The 6,804-nt window shown below is 43.3% G+C and overlaps 1 pseudogene; it reads left to right on the forward strand.

The window, feature by feature from the left end:
- Positions 1-583: 583 nt before the first annotated feature.
- Positions 584-1,959, forward strand: LOC123617076 (putative peptidyl-tRNA hydrolase PTRHD1 pseudogene; annotated as a pseudogene).
- The last annotated feature ends 4,845 nt before the right edge of the window (positions 1,960-6,804 follow it).

Genomic DNA, 6,804 nt, shown 5'->3' on the forward strand with positions numbered 1-6,804 from the left:
TGTCCTTTGGGAGGGAATCAGGGGCCACATCTTCAGCAAACCATTCCTGGAGCTTCGCTGTATAAACCTTTCCCTGTACCTTGTTCTCTGATCTTCCTCTTGATACTCTGAGTTCCATAGTTGCTTTCAATGAATTCTTCTGTTTAAGAGTTAGCCAGTGCTGGTTTCTGTGGTGTTAAAGCAAGCATCTTAACTAGTACAGCTAGGGTGTGATGCAGTGAGGCACATTTTCAAAAGATAGTTGGCTGTTACACCATTTACAATAGCCAAGACATGGAAGCAACTTAAATGTCTATCAACAGATGATTGGATAAAGAAATCATGGTATGTGTGTGTGTGTGTACACATACACACAATGAAATACTACTCAGTCATAAAAAAGAATAAAGTAATGCCATTTGCAGCAACATGGATGGACCTAGAGATTATCATACTAAGTCAGACTAAGACAAATATTATGTGATATCACTTATATGTGGAGTCTAAAAAATGATACAAACAGACTTAATAACAAAACAGAAACAGACCCACAGACATAGAAAATAAACTTATGGTTACCAGGGCGGGGGAGGGGTGGATAAATTGGGAGTTTGGAATTTGCAGATACTAACTACTAAATATAAAATAGATAAACAACAAGATACTACTGTATAGCAAAGGGAACTATATTCAATGCCTTGTAATAGCCTATAATGAAAAAGATTATGAAAAGATGTATGTATATGTATAACTGAATCACTATGCTGTACACCAGAAATTAACACAACATTGTAAACCAACTATACTTCAGAAAAAAAAAAAAGATAACTGGATGCTAAGTGGAAAATGTGTTAGAAGAGGTATCAGCCGGGGACCAATCAGAAACAGAAATCACACTATGTATTTCAAATAGAGGGGCTTTAATATAAAGAACTGCTTTCACAGACATTAGAAATTGAAAGAGGAAAAGGAAACAGCAGAGAAAAAAGGAAGAGGGTAGTAACTCAGGGATTAATAACTGCAAGAAGCAGCTCCTACCTGCTAAGGCTGGAAAATAGGTAGTGTCACCTGTACCTAGGAGCTTGGAGGAGAGGCCCCAGGTGGCTGGTGCCTGCGTCTCTGAAGAAAGCGCTGCCCTGCTCAGACCTCTGTGGAACGGGTGCTGTCTGACTGGGGCCTCCACCAAAGGGACCTCCCCACCAGGGCACAGCTCCACAGGTGAGGGAGTGTGGCATGACCACCGGGGGTGCCGGGAGCCCTGGGTGTCTCTGGAAGCTGGGGCCACTTATATGCTGCTACTGGAGCAACAAAAAAACAGGGAAGTGAAAAACCAGGAAAGAAGTCTCTTTTCCTTTCCCTTTACTTTTCTTTCTTCTTCTAATGCCTCACATTGTAAAACCTAACAGGAAGCCAGCTAGTTGGAGGTGGGAGATTAGGTTTGCATTAGCCCAACCCCACATTACAGAGAAGAGCTTACAAAGGTATCTCGGAGACCATAGATAAATTCCCAGCACAGGAGCATCAAGTCCAGTTAGGAGGCCACAGAAGCCACCTAGGAGAGAGAGAATGGTAGCATGGACCAGGGGACTGGCAGTGAAGACGGTAAGAAACAGGGCAGGAAGACAGCACCCTCAGGCACAGAGCTGCAGTTCCTGGTGCGATACTTGGTGCCACAAAAGGATCTATCACAGGCTCCATTCTCCTGGCCAGCGGGCGCCTTGGTAGCAGGCTTGTCACACAGCTGGGCAACCACCCACAAACTGCTGCCTCCCCCCTCCCCCCACCCCACCCCCAGAAGCAGGAGCGCATGCAAAAGGTGGTCCCCGAGACCCCAGAGGAGGCCCTAAAGGAGCCACCTGAGACCCTGACCACGTGCTGTAGTTAGAGCACCCCGAGAATATCCCCACTTCTATTGCGCTCAGGCCCCACCCCAAGGAAGAAGTGACCTAGTATTGGAAGAAGTTCTGATTATTCAAATGAGTACTGCTATCCATTGCTTTGATATATTTGAATATCAATCAGCTGGATCCAGAAACAGCACACCCTCCATTCCTAAGCATCATGCACTCCTTTCAATAGCAGCTCATTCTTCCATGTACGTTATGACTGTTTCTTGAGGGTCAAACACGTGTTCATATTAAAGTTGTCATTACTAAGTTAAAAGAACACAAGAAATTGATTTTAGATTAGAGATAGGATTGACAAGAATTTCCTCTGAAAGCTTAGATATGAATTTAATGTTAACATTATCAATACAGGTCCCAGATGCCTGCTCTTTGGCAAAGGTGAGAACCCAACAAGGGATGGAGAGGCACCCAGAGACTGAAGAGGAGGGAACCTGTTAGCATCCCTAGGCCTGATGGGGCAGGGGAGGGAGCTGCAGACAAGGATGAGGGGACCCCAGCAGGGGCTAAGCCACTTGGGAGGCCAGGAGAGAGTTGGGGAATAAACCCCCTGCCCAGCCTTTCTCTTCTCTTACTCTCAGTCTCCTGCTGTACCTCCCAACCAGAAACCAGAGGGTCAGGGAGATCAGCTGGCCAGACACAGGGCAGAAGGAGCAGAAGGGCAAACAGAGTATGTAACACATACGTTACAGACAATTTTTCCTACTTACTACATTATATTTGTATGGGCCTTGAACTAAGGTAGTTACATATCAGTTATTTCATTTCATACTCAAAAGTGCTCTGATGGTTAGTTTTATGTGTTAACTTTACTAGATCAAAGGGTGCCCACACATTTGGTCAAATATTATTCTCACTGCTTCTGTGAGGGTGTACCTGGATGAAATTGACATTTGAATCCACAGACTGAGTAAAGCAGGTTGTCCTCCCTAATGTGGGTGGGCCTCATTTAATCTATCGAAGGCCTGCATAGAAAACAAAAGGCTGACTCTCCCTTAACTATGAGGGAGCTCATCTGCCTGTCTTAGACTTGGGACACCAGTTTTTTTTTCCTGCATTCAGACTTGAGCTGAAACATTGGCTCTTCTTGGGTCTTGAACCTGCTGGCTTTCAGACTAGAAATATACCATCAGCTGTCCTGGGTCCCCAGCTTGCTGACTGCAGACCTGAGGACTGCTCAGCTTCCATAATCATGTGAGCTAATTCCTTATAATAACTAAATGAATGAATGAACAAATCAGCCAGTCTCTCTCCTTCCCTCCCTCCCTTTCCCTCTCTATATAGTCCAACTGGTTTTGTTTCTCTGGAGAACCCTGACTAATCCAAGTGCCTTGTAAGATAAGCAGGGCAGGTATTATCTCCAGAAAGAAGCAAATATGACTGGAAGCCCCAGGACAAAAATTAAAATGTAGATCTGTTTAAATCATGCTTACTCTCTTTATATAACTCTCAATATTGGCAAAGTTCCCCATGATTGTTTTTATGCTTCTTTCTAAAACAGTATCTACCTACTCACCAAGTAAGACCTTGAAATTCCCTTTCTCCCTGCCCCGCCCCCCCGCTCCTCCCCACCCCCCCCCACCCCTGTCTAAATTGTTAGCAAGCTTTTCAAGTATCTCTTTAATTTGTTCTTAGAAGGAAGGGTATAACTTAGCAGTAGAGTGCATGCTTAGCGTGCACAAAGTCCTGGGTTCAATCCCACCAGTACCTTCATTAAAAAAAAAGTAAATAAGTAAATGAACCTAATTACCTCCCCCCTTCAATAAATAAATAAAATAAATATCTCTTTAATCTGTCCTTTTCCATATTTTTCCACAATTCAGACCCCCCCCTTCCCTTCCCCGGAGTACACACACCCACAGTGCCTGATTATACGTTTGTGTGATTATTAATGAGATTTTTCTCCCACGTCAAGCTCAGGTCCACAACCCACTGTTGTTCTCATCATGCGCGGAAGTCTCAAAATATTTGTTGTTGGGTTAACCAGTCTTCCTGTCTAGTTTCTTACTCTGTCTATTCATCCTGCCAAGAGCGAACTTTTTTTTTTCCAAGAGTGAACTTTTAACATACAAATCTGATCTTTCCAGTTTCACTAGGTTAAAATACCAATATAATCACATTTCTTCTGAATGTTCAGTAAATTGCTCGCAGCCCCCTTCATCAGTTAGTGGAAACTCCAGTAGCCCACATTGGAAAAAGACAACTGGAAAACCTATTCAGTGCGTGGGTGAGTCCGTGTTTTCCACCGTGGTTGATTCTGTTACTACTCTGCAGGGTTGACATGAAAGCTGGTCTTGTAAAATAGTGTATGTTTGTCTCCTGGGATGATGGTCTTGCGAATTAATACTCCTCACTGGCCAAGCAGTCCTCTAAGGGAGGATAGCTTCATTCCTTCAGTGTTGTCCTCAGTTAGAAATGTTTCAATGAATATATATATGTTCATGTATAACTGAAAAATTGTGCTCTACACTGGAATTTGACACAACATTGTAAAATGATTATAACTCAATAAAAAATGTTAAAAAAAAAAAAAAAAGAAATGTTTCTATGGCTCTTCAACTTACAATCTTGTGCTCACTCTTTTTCTCAAAGCCCACCCTCCACAGTAGGCTGACTGGGACACGAGGGGCTTCCCAGGGACTCCCCCTTTGCTCCTGGTAAGTTCCTCTCTGAAGCCTTTTCCTCCTGTCTCACCAAGAGACCTCAGTAGGGACCACCCCACTTATCAGGGAGGTTATAACATTGACTGTCACAAGGGAGAGGGTCCAAGTAAGCCTCTGTTCCTTCCTTTCCAGGAGGCTCCTGGTCTCCTAAGCAAAATATCCTTAGTGTACAGAGCTGTTGACCAGCTCTGTACACTGAAACACTTGAGAGAGCCAGGTTACAAAGAATATAATTATTCTACAAAGGGTATTCTATAACTTTCTATCTTCTGAGCAAAGGGCACCTTCTTTCCTACATTTACACAAAGTAGAGGGACCAACCAGGTGAGTCTTCTCCAAACAAGGACTTGCTCCAAGGTGACCAGTGTTTCTGAACTGGAACACAGGCTTTGGAACCTTTGAGAATATGACAGCTTTTCCTGATAAGAATTTTCTAAGTTGCACCTTGTCTTAGGTGGAGTTCCACACAAAATAGACTCAGAAATGGAGATTTGCATGTAAAGTTTTTTGGAGTGTTCTCAAGCACAACACCCATAGGGAAGTGAGAGAATCAAGACTGGGCAAAGGAGGGAGTTGAACTGTGACACAACTGCCTCAGCCTGACCCACCAGGAGCGGTGGGCTGGGACAGCCCTTCGGTGTTGTCTCCAGTGGAGGCAAGGAGGCTGGCCATTGTACATCATCAATGACCAGTCATTGCCCAGACACGGAATGTGGACTGCCCCAGCCCTAGAGGATATAACCTTGGAGGAAGCAGCTCCTGCCAGCCAAAGGTGATTTCTGAGGCCTGACTCATCTGTGAGCCTTTATCATCAACACATCCCCTATACATAGGGGCAAAGTGTCTCAGTCTTGAAGAGGGGACCTGGTAGTGCACCACAGGGTCTAGTATACACCTGTCCGGGCACAATTTATTATAGCTCAGTCTCCTCCCCTGTACTCTAAGCACCTTGAGGGCAGAAACCAGGTGTGTCCAACAGAGTCCCTGAAATAAAGTATCCACTCAATTAGTAACTAGCAGATGAGTGAATAAATGCATACATGAATATAATCCCAGTGACTCTGTAATAAATTATTATTGGTTGCATTTATGCATAGCTTTACATATGCAAAATATTCTGCTAAAAATATGTATTATAAATATGTAAGTTCTGCAAGCAATAATTTCTAATAAAATCTGTCATCAAAATGAATTAATAATTTAGTGGGCACAAACCAGGAGAACAACCCTGTGTTAGTCAACTCTCTCAGAATGCATCTACCTTAATAATAGAACTATTTAAAGGCTTCAGAGCTGGCTTTTTTTTTTTTTTTTTTTTTTTTTTTTTTTGAGCAGGAGAGGGAAGGATTTATTATTTGCAGCAAATAAGGAAAACACTAGGGATTTTTCCCAAAGCAGTGTCTCCAGAGCTGGCATCTTAATTCATCTCTTGAATTGATTTTTAGACTCTCTGCTTTGTTAGATAAATCTCCTCTCATCCTGCCTAAATCCTGCTTTCATTATATAGTGTTTCCAAAGTTTATTGAGTATTTTATCCTTGCTATCAAATTGATCTTGGCTGTTTTTGCATCTCTTCTGATGTTTGTAGTTCTATTGCCAGTGGTCCAGTTTCTCATGGACATTTGTTGTTTTAACTCTCCAGAAAAGCAGCTCCCTTCTTCTGGGAAAAGCTCCATCAAAGCTCCATCTGACCCTAGTAGGTGGGAGCTGACAATTACAGAAGCAGAGTAATTGGCCCAGAGCTGAGCACATGACCCAAGCTGGACCAATCCCCGTTCTTCCCTGGGAAATTTTTTTTTACCTTGGAAAAAAGAGAGAAAGAAGTTGGGAAAGAAGAGGGCTTTTTCCTCTTAGCTTGTGTAGTTGTTTGCTAGCCTAGGAGCACAGGGCTACCAGAGGCCAATCCCAACCCCATGAAGGAACACTCCTGCAAGAGTAGAAATGAAGTCAGCCCAAGGAAAGAAACAGGTTGAGAAGTGGAGAGTCCTGAGAACTTTCAAATCCCTGATTCTAAGAGCTAAAAATCTCAGAGACTGTTTCCTGAGCCCCACTGCTTAGCTATCAAATGCATTCTCCATTCCGGAGGCATCTCAGTCGGCTGCCCAAAATCTCCCTTTTAGCTTAAGCTAATTTAAGTTGTGTTTTATCACTTCTGACTTCAGAGAGTTCTCCCCACCCCCACTCCTACCGCCCCTTCCCACATACACATTTGCTAGGATCACTTTGTAGAATTCAGTGGATTTAAAGATTAATCTGAA

This window comes from Camelus bactrianus, chromosome 25, assembly GCF_048773025.1.
Source record: "Camelus bactrianus isolate YW-2024 breed Bactrian camel chromosome 25, ASM4877302v1, whole genome shotgun sequence".
Taxonomy (NCBI): domain Eukaryota; kingdom Metazoa; phylum Chordata; class Mammalia; order Artiodactyla; family Camelidae; genus Camelus; species Camelus bactrianus.